At 48.1% G+C, this 18,091-nt stretch overlaps 1 long non-coding RNA gene across 1 annotated transcript in view; it reads right to left on the reverse strand.

Moving 5' to 3' along the window:
* Positions 1 to 1,681: 1,681 nt before the first annotated feature.
* LOC139279403 (uncharacterized) overlaps positions 1,682 to 18,091 on the reverse strand; it is a 36,690-nt gene continuing 20,280 nt past the window's right edge. Inside the window, exons 2-4 of the long non-coding RNA XR_011596465.1 lie at positions 5,904 to 7,709; positions 5,301 to 5,391; positions 1,682 to 2,311 (exon numbers count right to left, since the gene is read on the reverse strand). This is a non-coding gene — a long non-coding RNA (uncharacterized lncRNA). The remainder of the gene's footprint in view (positions 2,312 to 5,300; positions 5,392 to 5,903; positions 7,710 to 18,091) is intronic.

Consider the following 18,091-nt stretch of genomic DNA (forward strand, 5'->3'; position numbering starts at 1 on the left):
ATGATTTGGTTGTTGCTGTTTTGCCCGGCAAGTTCTAGCCCAGTGTCCAATCTGTCCACAATTGTGACAGGTATAATATTGTTCCTGCCCTGCACCTCCTCTCCCTCTTCCCCTGTAATATCCTCCTCTGGCTCGCCCTCTTCCTCTACCCTGGGGTGGGGCGTAGGACGGTGTCACCGGGGTGGGTGTCATTGGAGCTGCTTGTCCTACAAACATGGTGACCTTGCTTTTAGATTCTCTATTTCGCTCTTGTATGTCCTTTAACATAGATACAACCTTGGATAGCGATTCCTGTCGCCATCCGAGACAAACTAGTTTAAAGGGATCTCTGAGTTCGGGCCGTAGCCCGTTTACCACGGCGCTGATCATAGGAGCCTCTACCTCCTCCATTTTCATGCCTGAACATTGGTTCATGATCTCTCGCACTCTTTCTACATAATCCTCAACATCCTCCTCCTTTCTTTGTGTAGTTTCCATAATTTTGGACCAATTCGTTTTCCTCGGGAACACCGAATGTAAGGCTTCCCAACATCTTCCCCAGAACCCCTCTCCTGGCTTCGTGCTGGGATCTGCATCCGGAGCCTCTCGATGGGTTTTAAAATCTTTGAATTTTATCTCAAGTTCGGCAAATTTTGTGTCCTTTAACCATGCTTTCAGTAAGATTTGACCATCTAATATACTGGGTTCGTGGCACAAGATGATTACTTTTAACTGGTCTATGGCCTTTTCAATATTGGTTTTGGGGTCTGCCAATCCTTCCACAATTATTCTTAATTCACTTGGTGACCATGGTCGATAAATAGGGACCGGAGCCCCCCCAGAGAGTGGACTGGGAAAAAGTCTTACTGGGTATACTGATGATGATGGCTCCAGGGCACTGGGCTCTGGTCCACGGGTATGACTTCGTGTGCCCCCTGCAGGGCCGTCACGGTATTGATTCCCTTGTGACTGACTTATATTTCCTGCAGCCGCACCTGTATTGTTGGGAGCGGGTGTTACCCCGTTTCCCTGTACTCCGGCCCGAGGATCGTCTCCTCCTTGGCCTGGAGCACCCCCCGGGGATGGAACATACGGCGGTGGTCGATGGCTGTAGGGAGTCCAATCCTCATCCCAGTCCTCATCCTCATCCTTATCCTTATCCCAACCCTCCGGAGCCCTAGGTGAGTGTGCCTTTGTCTCTTTAGCAACCATAACGGATGGGTGTTTGTTATGTCGAGGGCGATTCACCTGCTCTACCCGTTCATCCCCCTGCTTTCTCCCTCTAGTACACTGCTTGCTAACTCTTAGGCTCTTCTCGTGTCGTTCCTCAGCTTCCCTTTTCCAATCTCCAAACGCTGACCAATTCACTTTTTTTTTTTTCCTCTTCTACCTGGGTCTCTGTCTATAAGGCATTCTTCTAGACAGGTTATTCTCTCTAAATTGAATGAACCATCGGGTGGAAATGGCCTGTTTTCACCCTTAGTCCATTTTACCCATTCTCTTAGGTGGTCAATTGAAGACTGACCACAATTCTGGAGCATAAAATGGGCTGGGGTCCCTTTTGGTGGTGGTTTACTTGCTCCAGCCCCCATTCTGGATGATTTAAGATTTTACCACAGTTTCTGATCTCACAATCCTTTCGGCCAACCGAGTTCTCTACGCCCACTTCTCCTGGCCGTTACGTGGCCTGAAAAGGCTCTTAATTCGGGCTCAGTCTGGGTGTGTGAGATATGTTGGCACGAACCAATCGTAGTTGATCAATCAGTTACTGTTTCTTTTCTTAATCAATCCTTGTGTTTTTTTTTTCCCGAATCACAATTTTCCCTAGTGACTCTTCCCGTTTCTCTAATGGCAATGACTCACAAAGGTATTGCACACAACAGTAATACAAGGACAACAAACAATATTCCCGTGAGTACACAAATCATAACCTCTAAACAAATTCTCAGTCTGCGTTGTACGCCACTACAGACCGAGTCCTTAACTTATCCTAATAACAGCTGATAAAACTTAAGGTTCCGTACCCAAACTCTTTGATCGATTGCGCTCTTTTTTTTTTAATAGTCTTATCACATAAGAACCCCTTCCGAATTAAAAACAATAAAAATCTTATCACATAAGAACCTTCGATCGATTATTAGCGCTTTCTTTTTTTTTCTTTTCTTTTAATAGTCTTATCACATAAGAACCCCTTCCGAATTAAAAACAATAAAAATCTTATCACATAAGAACCTGGAACCCTTTTCGATCGACTAGCGCTTCCTTACCTACTGAAACCTTCCCCGGGCTGTCTCGAGATTTTTTCCAGAACCTGTTCTCTTCTGCTGGCGAGCTGAGAAAGAAATGGTTATAAAAAAAATACCTTTAACTTTTAAATGCCGAGTCTTGTAGATGCAGTACCTCAGCTGTGGACAACAGATTACATCTGCGATTCAACAGTGAAGAAACCTCTTGTGAGCAAAGGCTCACCTTGTTTGGCCACCGAAGCCTTTCACTGGAGAGGCACTATGCCTGTATCCATTTTACTCACAGAACAGAGAGTATGCATCTCGGTGGAACCTCCAATAACTGTCGAAATCTCGACCTCAGAAAAGAATGACTCCGACACTTACAGCTCCGATGGAAGTTTCCCTTTTAATTTACTTGCTCGCAAGGGGTAGGTTTCACTCAGTCAAGGGCTAAATGAAACCTCCGCAATGGTACAGCTTCACAAGATATTTATACAGTAAAACCCAAGTTCTGGCCTCTCCCTGTGTATTGCTCTGTCTCACAGTCAGTGAATACAGATAAAGAGTTAATTACTATATCCTGGTCCTGAAATGGTGTCAAGATATTTCCTTTTGTCAGGGTTATCAGAAAGCCAAACGGCCATTACTCCATGAGTCATAGGTAATGGGCTATCACCTGTCTTGTATTGTATCAGGATTATCCAATTTCCTGGTCAGTTTACCTGTTTGCTTCAAATGGATGAGGTAAAGGAAAGAGATAATGGCTAGAAGATAAGGGTGGGGTGACATGGAACTCCTGTAGTGTAGACAATAGGAGAGCACCATGGGGGGTTACTTGTCTCAGCATGACTTGTCTCCTAACTGTCTGATAACCATCAGCCATCTAACAGCAGGTTTAGCTGTTCATAATAAGCTGGCTGCTAAAATGCAGAAAGTTCTGGAAGGGCCAGGACTCCATTTTAATCAAAAGGCACACAAATACCGTATGGTATCAGCTTAGATAAAAATACATTTCCACATTCCTCCATGGTTCAGTCTGGCTTGGCTCGGGTGAGACCATGATTGGAGGCACTGGCGGAGTGACAGGTCTGGGGCCAGGAATGCTGTGATCCTGAGGGAGCGCATCATCCGTATCCTGGCCCGAGGAGCCTGGGTCACTCCCTGGGGGCAGCACCTAACCACCACCACCAATCTGAGGGAGCTCGGGTCGGTGCTGTGAGGCCACACCCGAAGGTCCCCCGTGACCTGTGGTGGATCCAGCCGTGAAGGCAACACTGAGGTGGCGGGGGGCATCGACCTGAGACTGCATGAAAGCAGCCAAAGTCTCAAAGCCAGCAGACATGACAGCATAGATGCTCCATCGACACTTGCAGAGCAACACAGCTGGATCCAGTTACTCTGGGAGTCCACCATCGCCTGCACACTGGCAATGATGGCTCCATGGAGTGTGTAGAGCTACCGACAATGCGGGAGGCGGACTCCTCCATGCTCCTCACCACTTCCGACAGGCTCTCCGGCACCCTCGCCAGTGCCCCCAACATCTGGGAAGGCATGGCCTCCACCCTTGTCTCGTAAGCCGCAACATCGATGGCGTCATCGGAGTCCTCCTCGGCAGAACTCTGGTGAGGACTCTCCCTCCGGAGAGATGGTACCCGAGGTTGCCGAGCGCCGGCACCATGGTGCAGTCCGCTAGTCACCGGTGCAACACCCAGTGCAGACCCCCGTACTATCTGACCGCGCAATCCCAGTATCTGAGTTGGCGGATGTGATTGGAAACAATGACGTGATGCTGCCAGCAGTGTCCTCCTCTTCCTCTTCCTCATTACTGAGGTCCCCAAAAGATGGAGTGCGATCCAGGGTGTCAGCAAGGCTGGAGCCCTCAATGTCCTCGATGCTGTCGGGAAGTTGATCTCCATCATTGTCCTCAATGCTCTCCTCTAGGCCTCGTGATGGTGTGTCAGGAGGAGCCTCTCCCTCGCCTCAGCTGCCACTTGGCCTCTCATCTGTAAACATCAATGGGAGAAAGGCTGCCTTGAGGGGGAAGTAGGGGATTGACACATGGAGGTTGCAAGGAGCACATTTTCAGAGGGAAAGGCACAGTAGGTGCTGGAGCATTCAGGGAGAGAGAGCATTAAAGGACTCGCCTTTTTCCCTCGACCGCCTGCATTAGGGTCTCCAAATCTGTGTCCGAGAATTGAGTTGCCCGTCTTGGTACAGCAACACCAGCCAGGGCCTCCACGGCAAGGCCTCCCCTCCTCAGGGCCTCCACTGCAAGGCCTCCCCTCCTCAGGGCCTCCACTGCAAGGCCTCCCCTCCTCAGGGCCTCCACTGCAAGGCCTCCCCTCCTCAGGGCCTCCACTGCAAGGCCTCCCCTCCTCAGGGCCTCCACTGCAAGGCCTCCCCTCCTCAGGGCCTCCACTGCAAGGCCTCCCCTCCTCAGGGCCTCCACTGCAAGGCCTCCCCTCCTCAGGGCCTCCACTGCAAGGCCTCCCCTCCTCAGGGCCTCCACTGCAAGGCCTCCCCTCCTCAGGGCCTCCACTGCAAGGCCTCCCCTCCTCAGGGCCTCCACTGCAAGGCCTCCCCTCCTCAGGGCCTTCACTGCAAACTGCAGCCTTTAAGGCGGCCAGGGAGCAACGGGCTCACTAGCTGGAAATCACCAGAAGGGTGAATTTCCCCGTGGTTATAGCATTGTAATCTACCCACCCACATGCTACAAATTCCCGATTCCCAGTCATTACCGCTGTCCGTCATTGTTTAAAATAAATCGGCGAAAATCGATCCAATGGCTGCCGCAACCATAGTGATGGTAATGGCAGCAAAATGGCGCTAATTGCGGCAGGTTTGTGACGGGTCTGAATTTCGGTCCTGTTGTATACGCAGTCTAACAGCAACTTAAGTCTTGCTTCTCACACCTCCTTCACTGATTCTGCTGATCCTAAATTCAAAAAAACCTCACCAGTTTTTCATTCCTATTGACTTTATTGAGTTACTAAGTATACCTTAATCGACAGTTCAAAGTTGAATCTGTGGAGGATTGCTCCAAATGTAATGGTTCAACAACACAGCGATGGTATTAGAGCCCATACTTCTTACCTTCAGGAGCTATAGTGGGCTTCTCCACCTCTTTCTCACTGTTTCCTGGCCTTCTGAAGGGGTGAAGGTTCCTTGTACAGAAGAACGATTGCTGGTGATGTAAAGAGAATCTTATTCCTTGGCAATGGATTGACCGCAGAAAATACTTTTACAATAAAGGCAGAAAAAGTAGCAGAGATGTTATCGGGTGATTTTCTGACAGTGCAGTACATTCCGGGAATCCGTACCCATCGGGCTGGAATTTAGGCTTTTCTGTTTTCGGGGTGAAAACGGAGGCGGGGCAGGAATGTTACCGGCCAGGAAAAGGTTGCGCTTTGGTAAGGAATTTTCACCATCTGGGCCGTGCGTCAGGGGGCACAGCACGAAGGGAGGTGTGGTACAACTTCAAGACACAAAATTGGGAAACTCGTGAACTAAAGTGTGCAATCCGAGAGAGGCCTTCGGGGGGAGGGGTGGTGGACGGGGTGCAGGGAGGGGTGGGAGGTGGGGAGGGGGGAGAAAAAAAATCTTTAAAAAAAACATACAAACATTCCCAGAACATTGCCCACGCCACCACAACACAAATCGCGAAAAAAAATGAAAAGAACAAACACTCGCACTTACCTTTACAACACTTTGCCGTCCTCACCACTGCCGGCATGGCTGGATCGCTCCGGTTTGCCAGGCCGTCATTGTGAGGCGTGATTCCAGGTGTACGAGTCGGATTCGAGTCAAAACTCGGTCGGTGTTGCAACAAGGGGCGTTGCACACCCGGTGCAACTCTTCCCGGCGGTGCTGCTCAGCGTCGCTGCAAAACCTGACCGGAGGATCACTGTCTCATTTCACGTCACTCCGGAGCGAGTGCCGGAGCACAACGGACCGGAAAATCCAGCCCGGCGTGCCTGCAATATCCTAATATGAGCTGGAGGTGGGCAAGTTTGTAAAATTAGCCCTTTCTCTGTTCCTAACAACACTAACATTATAGTTATTTGCCACAGGGATCAGTGCTGGGACCCCAAATATTTACAATCTATATTAACGACTTAGCCTTTATTGCAAAGGGGATGGAGCATAAAAGCAGGGAAGTTTTGTTACAGCTATACAGGGTATTGCTGAGGCCACACCTGGAGTACTGTGTGCAGTTTTGGTTTCAATATTTACGAAAGGATATACTTGCTTTGGAGGCAGTTCAGATTCCGGGGATGAGGGGGTTGACTCTAGAGGAAAGGTTGAGTAGGTTGGGCCTCTACTCATTGGAACTCAGAAGAATGAGAGGTGATCTTATTGAAACGTGTAAAATTATAAGGGGGTTTGACAAGGTGGATGCAGTGAGGATGTTTCCACTGATGGGGGAAGATTAGAACTAGAAGGCGTGATCTTAGAATAAGGGGCCATCCACTTAGAGGGTTGTGAATCTGTGCAATTCGCTGCCTCAGAGAGCTGTGGAAGCTGGGACATTAAATAAATTTAAGACAGAAATAGACAGTTTCTTAACCGATAAGGGAATAAGGGGTTATGGGGAGTGGGCAGGGAAGTGGAACTGAGTCCATGATCGGATCAGCCATGATCGTATTGAATGGCGGAGCAGGCTAGAGGGCCTTATGGCCTACTCCTGTTCCTATTTCTTATGTTCTTATGTTCTAATTCCTTCGCTGATATATGCTGTACACTAAAACCTTATGGCACTTCCGTGGCTATCTTTCCTGCCATTGGCTGGGCCTCTCAATGGTACAGTGGTGGAGAGGTTGAACTGCCGAGACATGCACCATACAGTTTTGTTTGTTACTTCACTAACTTGTCTCACTCGACCATCGTAGCCTGCGTTGTCCCTTTCATTTCTGCCCTCTGCCACCAGGACACTGTAACCAAGTCAACTGGATAGATCAAAGGACCTCAATCGTGCTTGTTGGCAATTAAGATTGAGAAATAGTAAGGAAATTCATTTTACACAAAATAATTGCTTATATTCTTATATTATATTGCAATTTAGATTAGTTCCGTAGTTCTGAGATTGAAAGACTGAAGACCAATTGGTACATGCTTACATTTAGATTCACTTTATAACCACACTCTCTTCTCTTTTTATGTCTTTCTGACCAAAATACATTCTAACTCGATGCTTCCTCTGCAATAATATTTGGCAGGCCTAGGGACATCGCGATAGGAGCTGGTACCCACAGTGGGTAACTGGTAATGGACACAAAGGCCCAGAAATTAGAACCGCTTACAAACAGTTTGGGTTGGATTTTCGGTTTTCGGCAAAAACGGTAGTTTTATGCCAACATTACCATTTTCGCTGCGCTACTGTTATTAGGCCTGACTTTCGGCCTTTACATCGCATCGGTACAGTCGGCGTTACACGACTATTCGCAGCACAAACCGTGAGTTGTGGCAACTTTAGTCCGGGGCCGGTAGCGCTGCGAGAGAGACCTAGGAAGGGGCACAAAATAAAACAAAAAAAATTGCAAAAAATATTCAAACATTCAGAAAACCCTTACCTACTAAATCGCTGAAAAATAATTTTAAAATAAAAACGTTAACTTACCTTCGTACTTACCACTGCTGGCAGGGCTGCAGTGACAGGTTTGACCTGTCGGTATTCTCGGCGTAGCGTAGGGTTGGGAGAGAGCTGAAAGTACGACGGTAACGCAATCTGCGTCGTTGAACGTCGGCACACCTTGCCCCGGCGGTATGTGGAAGCGCCGGCGCAAAGAGGTACCTGAGGATCCCACCGAGCAGGTTTTCGCCACGGATGGTCAAATCGCGGCGAAAACACGGTCACAAACCTAGCGCTATAGATGAGGTGGAATCATAACCACAAGTGGGAAGAACTCGGATGGAAAAAGTTGAGCTCAGCTGTCTGCAATGGGCTATTCTACAATGATGCCTCCGCAAGATCCTACAAATTCCCTGGGAGCACAGACGCACCAACGTTAGTGTCCTCGACCAGGCCAACATCCCCAGCATCGAAGCACTGACCACACTTGATCAGCTCCGCTGGGCAGGCCACATTGTGTGCATGCCAGACACGAGACTCCCAAAGCAAACGCTCTATTCGGAACTCCTTTACGGCAAACGAGCCAAAGGTGGGCAGAGGAAACGTTACAAGTGTTATGTATGTAAACATTACCAATGTGTAAGACTTGTCACCAGGGGACGCATCTGTGGAAGACCTAAGGGTCACCTGCACACCCTGGGCAAGCAGTCTACCATGCTGCTTCTGCACTCTGGAGTTACATTAAAGAGACCAAGGTCACAACAGTTTGAGCTTCGTGAACAGTCTTGTGGAGTTATTCTGAACGTAACAACAAGGACACACTCAAAGCCTCTCTGATAAAATGCAACTTCCCCACTGACACCTGGGATTCCCTGGCCAAAGACCGCCCTAAGTGGAGGAAGAGCATCCGGGAGGGCGCTGAGCACCTCGAGTATCATCGCCGAGAGCATGCAGAAATCAAGTGCAGGCAGTAGAAGGAGCATGCGGCAAACCAATCCCACCCACCCTTACCCTCAACAACTATCTGTCCCACCTGTGGCTCTCATATTGGACTGTTCAGCCACCGAAGGACTCACTAAGAGTGGAAGCAAGTCTTCCTCGATTCCGAGGGACTGCCTATGATGACGATGATCATGATTCTGCAATGGCAGCGTCTTATGCTGGCCGTGAGTATGTGCAATATTTAACTTTAATAAACCTGCATGTGTTTCTGACCATGTGTTTCAACCCATAATTAACGCAGGCACTGGACTGTAGCCTTTGTCAATATAGTGAAACAAAAACACATTCCTAACATGCTCATTAGAGCAGTAAATGTTAATTAAGACAGACTGCGCCCCATTAGATGTTTAAACTGACTGCTGGCAGTAAGCCAAGCAATGGGTTGTATATCGTGTGTCACTGACTCAATGGCCTTCGAACACACTTTCTGCCCAAAGTTACTGTTTGCATTTAAGTTTGAATATAAGGCCTCTGTACATTTTGTAAGTTAAATTCCTTAAGGAACTGCTCCAGATTGAATCTGGACTCCGCTGAAGTTGAGATCTTTCTGTTGAGACGATAAATCTGCTTCAGCACAAGCTACATCCAACAGTTAAAGCAGAGACTGGGAATGAGAAGCTGGTACCTCAGATGCTGTCCTTAAAGATCAGGGACGATGTGGGTTTGTTCCCATCACACGCAGTAAAGCAGAGCACTGTTGATGATTAAAGGACTACTTGGTACTGCGGCTGATGGGGAGTAGGAATGGTTCTGATATTCAGTGTGGCACTGTCAATGCTCATCTTACATGAAAGTGAAAGACAGTAGGAAAGGTGAAGCAAAGGGGAGAATATAATTCTACCTTCAAAAGGTGGAGAATTCCTGTCATCCACTAACCAGGGACAAGTTTCTTCGGGGAGGCTGTGACTTGAAGTAATTTACCATTAAGCTGTAAATCACAAGTCTGCTGATCTCAAAACCTCCAATCTGTCAAAATGTAGTCCTTCATCTCTGATCCTCGAGCATTTTATCTTCCCTTCTTCCATCTGGGGTTGTGACAATCTCTCCATTTTACATGCTTACAAAGCCATACAAACTGCAAACAGAACACTGGAGTTCATTTCTACAGGTATAGAATTGAAAAACAGGGGAGTTAGAACCTTGGTTAGATCAGAACAGTTCTGATCTCCATATTATACGTCTTATCTAATGTAACAGAACTTATGCTGGCGCCATGATTTGCCCAGAAATACCCAAGGGTACTGTAATTTTACAGCATTACAATGACAATGGACCTTCCACTCAACCTCCCTGTGCAAGGACTATTTGTCAGCTTTATGTTTTCCAAATACAAGGAATGTATATTAGTTATTGTATGTAGACCATGTATACTAACTGTATAGTCACATAAGGTGTGCCACCTGAGGGTCACCTGCATAGGTGTGCAGGGCCCCAGTATAAAAGGCTGCCCACCATGCTTGTTCCTCACTCTGGAGTTACAATATATGGGACTAAGGTCACAACAGCTCAAGTACAATACTAGACATCGCGGAGTCATTCATAAGTGTATTAAAGTCATAACAACTGGCGACGAGATTACGAACTCTCACGCAAAAATGACTAACGTTGGTGCATTAGAAAAGTTCTCAGGAGGGTGAAGATTGGGAAGCCTTTACGGAGCGGCTCGACCAATATTTCTTAGCAAATGACCTGAATAGGTGATGATCCGGCCACGTTGGCAGATAAGCGCAGAGCTATCTTGTTGACCAGTTATGGGCCTGCGGTCTATGGCCTCGTCAGGGACTTGCTTGCACCAGAGAAAACAATGACCAAGTCATACAAGGAGCTGAAAGTGCTTATTCAGGACCAACTCAAACCGAAGGAGAGCATCCTCAAGGCCAGGCATCGATTTTATACACACCGCCGCCCCGAGGACCAGGAAATCGCGAAGTACGCTGCCGACCTCAGGAGGCTGGCAGGACCGTGTGAATTCGGCGCATCCCTCGCCGATGCGTTGCGGGACGTCTTCGTAATTGGCATCGGTCATGAGGCCCTTCTTCACAGGCTACTGTCTGCTGAAACCACCGTCACTCTGCAGAAGGCCATCAGCATCAGCCAGGCGTTCATGACCTCAAGCGACAGCTCCAAGCAGATGACGACTCACTCTCAGGACTCGAACCCGGCAAGTACTGTAAATAGAATGGCGCCTTTCACAGGCAGAACTGTTGAACGTGAATCTGTCCAGGGCAGAGCGTTCAGGCCCCCCAAGTCCTTCAGCTCAGAGTCCGTCGAGGGGTGCAAACGTAAATCGAGGAGCACCATGCTGGCGTTGCGGAGGTAATCACAGGGCTCATCAGTGTCGGTTCAGAGACTATGTGTGCAAAGGCTGCAACACAAAGGGCCACCTCCAGCGAATGTGCAAAAGAGCTGCGACTCACCATGTGGAAGAAGAGTCAGCAGATGGCTGTGAATCCAGTGCGGATTACAAGGAGATGGTTAGAGAGGCAGCTCAGTCCAAGGTCGAAGTGTATGGAGTATATACCTGCATCACAGATTGTCCTCCAGTGATAATGGAAGTCGAGTCTTCATGGAAGTGGACATGGGGGCGAGTCAGTCAATAATGGGCCAAGAAGCCTTTGAGAGGCTATGGAATATCAGTTGTTGGTAGTATGGATGTAAGTGTATCCATGATGGCACGGTGTACAATTTACCATTGTGGATTGTTTCAGGTGATGGACCAACGCTACTTGGAAGAAGATGGATGGAGAAGATTCATTGGAATTGGGAAGACTTCATCCCTCCAGCGATCGATGTCCCCCATGCTCAGAGGCAGAGCAAGTCCCCACCTTCGGTTGGACCAGGCACCGGAGAGCAGAACCGCGCAGCCCCCGAGGCACAGACCTCTTATCACGACTGCGTGGCGATGATCCGGCCGAGACAACCCGAACGCACCTTCCCGGTTTCAGTGGCAGGACTCCTGGGGAGGAAGATTGGATCTGAGGGCACCTTCCCAGCTTCAGTGGCAGAATCCCTGGGAAAAAAGATCGCGGCAGTTGACATCATGGTCAGGGAAAAGATGGCGTCCAAACCATGAGGTGCAGCACTAATGGAGCAACGACACGTGGCTCCACGCAAGGAAGACAATTGGGGTAAAAGTAGTAAGACCATTTTAAAGGAGGCCAGCAACCCACCATTTTTGAATGAACTGCTTGAAATTGGTAACCAATGTAAAAGTCCAGATATAACGAGAAAAATGTTGTTGAGCGATGTCGGGTGCAAATTGCAATCAGCCAATGTAGCGGGTGAACACCTAATGGTTGTATACAGGTCCAGCAGACTACCCAATGCTGTAGCTGTATCCCCGGGATCAGAACGATGTATCATAAAGTGTCCCCACAGCTGACAGAAGTAGACAAGCTGCAGAGTAAACGATCCCCAGTAGCGATACCCTGCCTCAGATCGGTTTAACATTGCATGAACCGCCACGGGCCAGAAACAGTAAACTGCGCCTATGCTCGCAGTCGGCTACCATCGCCCTCCACCCGGGTGGAAAAGGCGCAGCCCACAAACCCACTCGCCACCACGGCAAAGCCCAAGAGCGAAGGGTCACCCGCATCGGCTCCTCCGAATGGGACCTGGACCAGCCAGGATCCCAAACTAGAGAGTGCTCACAACGGTGCCCTCAAAAGTCAGCAGTCCCCTGCGAACTGCTAGACAAGACGAGGCAGCCCCACCATCACTTACACGAAACGCTCACTCGCTCAGACCGCTTCCCAGGGACCAACAGCGACACTGTGCAAACGAAAAGGACAGGGAGGTCACAGACACATCAGCTGTCTTTGGGCCTGCCCAACACTAGGCCCCGAGCTCCGGCAACTCGAGCAAAATGAGCTCACCTCGCCCACAGACCCACTAGCATGGGGCGCTGCCCCGCCACCAGACGACCCAGATCTCATCCGGCCGTGCTGGAACTAGACTGTCCTCTGGTGAGAGAGAGGTGAGAGAGTAGGCCAGAGAGAGAGAGAGAGAGAGAGAGAGAGAAGGCCAGAGAGAGAGAAGGCGACAGCGATAGAGAGGGAGAATGCGAGAGACAAAGAAAAGATGAGAGAGAGAGAAAAGCCAGGAGAGAAAGAGAGTGAAGGTGTGAGAGAGGTGAGTGAGAGAGAAGGTGAGTGAGTGAGAGAGAAGGTGAGTGAGTGAGAGAGAAGGTGAGTGAGAGAGAGAGAAGGCAAGAGAGAGAGAGAGAGAGAGAGAGAGAGAGAGAGAGAGAGAGAGGTGAGAGGCACAGTGAAGGTGAGAGAGAGAGAGAGAGAGAAGGAGAGAGAGAGAAGGCGAGAGAGAGAAGACGAGAGAGAGAAGGCGAGAGAGAGAAGGCGAGAGAGAGAAGGCGAGAGAGAGAGAGAAGGCAAAAGACAGAGAGAAGGCAAGAGAGAGAGAAGGTGAGAAAGAATGTGTACCTGTACTGATATACCTGTACTGATCATGTAAATGTACCACACAAAAAGAAACGCAACTGTAATCCACCCAACAAATGTACCAAGTTGTAAATGTAAAACCCATGTGATGAACTTGAATGCAGCTTACATGTAACGGGCTATTAGCATGATCTTTGTGTGGGGGGGAAGAATGGAGTAGTCATGGACTCACAACCAGAAACCACGGGGACCTCCACTGCCACAAATCTCACTACCAACCCACTCAAGCTAGAAGCGACCCTCCAATGGTCAACCAGGAAGAGCAAAGCCCAGGTTACCGGCAATGTACATTAAAGACTTGGGGGAAGTGATGTCATGTACGTAGACCATGTATACTAACTGTATTGTCACATAAGGTGTGCCACCAGAGGGCGCTGCGGTGGGAGACCTGAGGGTCACCTGCATAGATGTGTAGGGCCCAGTATAAAAGGCTGCCCACCATGCTTGTGCCTCACTCTGGAGTTACACTAAATGGGACTAAGGTCACAACTGCTCAAGTGCAATACTAGACCTCGTGGAGTCATTCATAAGAGTATTAAAGACATAACAGCAGGTAATTTTGACAACGTGTAGTTTGTAAGATTCAGAACAGCACAAATGGCCTACAGGAAAGATCAACTGTGTAACAAGACGCCCCCTGGGGCCTTCCTACCAGTACCACTCGCCCAACTGCAGTCCCCACCATGTCACCAACTATCGCGGGACTCTTCATGCCTCATACATTCACCATGGCGACAAACGATGTGGGCCATCAGGGGGCTCTCTGGTCAGTTTCCAGAATGGGCGCACTTATGCAATGTTTGAGGCGAGTGTTGCATGCCGTGACCCAGCCAGTACATTCCTTTCAATCCCGGGCTAACTGAATCCTCTCGTGACAGGAGATTATTAATTGCAGTCAGACTGGATTGCGACAGAGTAAGAGTGAAGCTGACAAAAAGGATTGATCGCATGATACCCACACTTTTAACATTTTAGTATTTATCGCTGCCCTTCCAGACTGCTCCTCAGTCATCTCTTAGTCTCCTTGTTGCATTTATAGAACAATGTAGAATCATTGGCCAAGTGCTGTGTTTTGAGCACCCAACAGACTGTTAATATTCTGACTCCACATGGTTTCAGAGGGTCAGTTTCTGTTATACAATGCATGCAAGCAACTTCTTCATATTGGACTGATGCAGCATGCTCACCAGAAGAGCTGCACACAAGGGATAAGGGGGACATTATAAACATTCAGCTTTTGTAAAGACTACTAACATTTTTTTGTCCCCATAAGTGGCTCTTAAAGGTAAGTAGCCATTTAAGGGGAGGGGGACAAAAAAGGGGTCACAGTCTCAGGATACGGGGTAGGAAATTTAGGACTGAGATGAGGAGAAATGTTTTCACTCAGAGGGAGGTGAACCTGTGGAATTCTCTAAGAGAGAGAGAGAGAGAGAGAGAGAGAGAGATTTGTAGACACAAAAGGCACCCATGGGTATGGGGAGAAAGCAGGAATATGGTGTTGAGATAGAGGATCAGCCATGATCATATTGAATGGCGGTGCAGGCTCAAAGGGGCCAATGGCCTACTACTCCTCCTATGTTTCTATAAGTAAGGTTTAGAAGGGCTGAATATTTTCCTGTGTATTTGAAACTTTGCAAAGATTGTATAGCTAACAGAACTGGCTCACAAAACCCACTGGCTGCCGCAATCCATGTGGAGGTCGGTACCCAAGCTTGTGGTGAAGGGGTGGAACCACGAAGCATTCGAACATCCTGTTTGATGGTGAGTGAAGTAAAGGGCATTGCCTCAGAAGGTGACAACACGGAAGGTGACCCAGCTTCAGGACAGCCTGAATTACATCACAGCTGGAAGGAGGCAGAGTTAGAGAGTTGCAGGGCAGGACCAACGCTTACTGCCATTATCAATTATCAGTGCCAGGCATATGATGCACGTCAGCTGCAGCTATCCCTGCAGCAGATGGTACAGCTCTGTAACTGCCGCCTGGTGATTCAGAACATCCAAGGCCGAGATCTCTGACCACCCCAGGTAGGCGTGCCTCGGTCTGCAACTGTGGCAGTAAGTGTACCATCAGCCCAGCGCAGTGCCCTGCTGGTGTAGTCTAACCAGGCCGGCCTTCCTCTGCTGCTTCTCCTCTTCATCCAAAAATATCAGGAGGATCTGCATGGGGAAACTCACGATGCCAATATTCATAGAATTATAGTATCACACAGTACAGAAGTAGGCCATTCGGCCCATTGCACCAGTACCGGCTCTTTGAAAGAGCTCTCCAATTAGTCCCACTCCCCTGCTCTTTCCCCACAACCGGGCTAATTTTTACTTTCAATTATTTATCCAATTTCCTTTCGAAAGTTACTACTGGATCTGCTTCCACCACCTTTTCAGGCGGTGCATTCCAGATCATATCAACTCACTGCGTGAAAAACATGTCTCTTCCTCTCTCCTCTGGTTCTTATGTCAACTCTGACAGGGAAATTGGATCAAAAATAATTAATATGCTAGAAAACCAGCCTGAGAATACAATATTCAGGTTTCATTAAACCTATTCAAATGCACTTCCACATACAAAACAACAATTGTATTGCTCAATTTATATGGGTAGGTTTATGACCCAGTGCTCTCCCAATTCCAACTTAGTGACACCAAATTTATGGTGATGGTTCTTCACTCTAACCTTCTGATTCAGTTTCACACTTCTCTCTCTTACTCTACCTCTATCATTATTCTCTTTCTGTCTTAATTGTTTCTCTTCAACGGACTGTGGCAAGTTTGGCTTTAACAATGAGAATGTGGCTGCCATTTGAGAAACAACTCTGCTGGTGTTCTACCAGTGGTTGTATAAGGAGTATTACAATATATCAGATGTACTAGAAGCAAGTCCAAGAGAAAGTCAGAATTTAAGTCTGTGTCCGAATCAGGCAGACAAAGAGTCTGAAGTTGTAAAGAGTACAAACGTAAATCAAGGGCATCCGTCGGAGGAAAACTTTCCTCAGGATCAGCCGAGAATGAGTCTAAGTTCGACACCCTGTTTGGAAAGTTCTATTTGCGAGTGAAGGTATCCTCTTCGAAACTGAAAACCAGTGATTAAGCTTGATTTGTAAATATGGCAAAATAAGTCGATGGCTTAGAAATCTCAGGCTCCTTGTGTCAAGCTCTGGTTTGACAGATTCTCCGTATCCCCACGGCCAGGACATTCACATGGGCAAGATTGGGGTATTTACCGATATCTTGCCCACCGGATGCCCTGAAAACTCTTGCGCCTGATAAAAGCAGGTACATAGCTGACCTTTACAGGCATAGGAGTTTTAAAACATATAAAAATATAGTAAAATAAAAACACATTTTAATGTTAAAACCCCTGCCAACTAAGGCAAGTTTATTTTAAACCATAATTTAAAAACTTTTTTAAAAAATCAGAAAAATATATATATTTTTTAAAAAGATATTTATTAACTTTAAGTTAAATTAATCTTAAATATGTGGTGTACTTTTTCTCTTTTTTTTGTATTTGGTTGTTTGGGGGGTGGGGACGGCGGGGGGGTTCTCAATCATATTAATTAGAACTCCAACTTAGAGTTCCCATTATTATGAATGAGAAAATACTGTACCCGAATTGGCTGCCCAGAGCCATGTGACTCCAGCTCCAGCATACGGATGTCCCGCCATGCACGCGCTGCGACGCGCAGGGAGAGGAGGCCTCAGGACCGGGATCACTGGTGGGCGCAGCAGGAACTGGTCGGTGCGCATCTTTCTTACCTTTTTCTGCCGTTCGCCCGCGGGAAGCAAAGGACTGGGAGTTCTAGGCCCATATCTTTTGTTATGTATGACCGTCGAGTTATGTATGATGATTGTTTGTTATCGTTCTTTATGCCCCAAAGCACTAGGGGTGGTTAGAATGAGAGACATAAAATGCAGCAGTTGCCAGGACCATCTGAGACAAGTGGTAGTAAATGAGGAGCCTTTGAGCCTGAAGTGTCTCGAGAGTTTTTGAGTGGTAATTACTGCTACTACGAAAGAATTTTTGCAGCGATTTTTTGAGGCATTCTGCCTACATAGCCTTGGTCTTGTTTCTGGCTGTTTCAAGGAGGCTAGCTGAAGATTTTGACAGCCTCTTGTTCCCCAATCCATAGTGAGAGCTTCATCAGGGCAGAAATGACATTCCCGATCAGCATTCCTTAGCATGCCGCTTGTCTGAAGGAGGAGAAGATGGAGGAACGGCGAGTGAGGCCGCACTTGTGGATGATGTACCACATCAGATGGTACCCCCAATAGAATATACTGTCGCCACAGGTCCTCTGAGGACCTTTGTGAGGAGACATATACAGGCAGAGAGGCAGCCAAGAAACACAAGCTCATGTCAAGCAGCTACAGGGGCTCAACCTTGCTGCAGTATGGACGCACATTCATGAGGTAACTGACGCACTTTACAGGAAAGGCCAGGGAGCTCACTGACTTTGGCATCACAGCAAGCCAGTACTGAGATAGGGCCATCCAGTTGCACAGGGTTGCTATTCCAAAGTCCAGGGCGCAATAGATGGCATGCTCATTGCTTTGAGAACTCCTGCAGCCAACTCCCTCAACAGGAAAGGCTGCACTCCCTGATTGTGTGCGACAACATACACTGTGCCTTGTATGCCAGCGTGCAACTCCTTTGATACTGCTAGGGTCTATGGAGCATCCTCCTCCGTTTCGGCTGTACTCAAAAGTTTGTCACCATCCTCTGCCTACTCCACGACGACATGCAGACCGTGATCCTGACCAACGGATCAATTACAGACCCAATCCACATCCAGACCAGGGTCAAACTGGGCTGCATCATCGCCCCAACCCTCTTCTCAATCTTCCTCGCTGTCATGCATCAT

The sequence above is a fragment of the Pristiophorus japonicus genome, chromosome 14 (assembly GCF_044704955.1).
Source record: "Pristiophorus japonicus isolate sPriJap1 chromosome 14, sPriJap1.hap1, whole genome shotgun sequence".
In the NCBI taxonomy this organism is placed as follows: Eukaryota; Metazoa; Chordata; class Chondrichthyes; family Pristiophoridae; genus Pristiophorus; species Pristiophorus japonicus.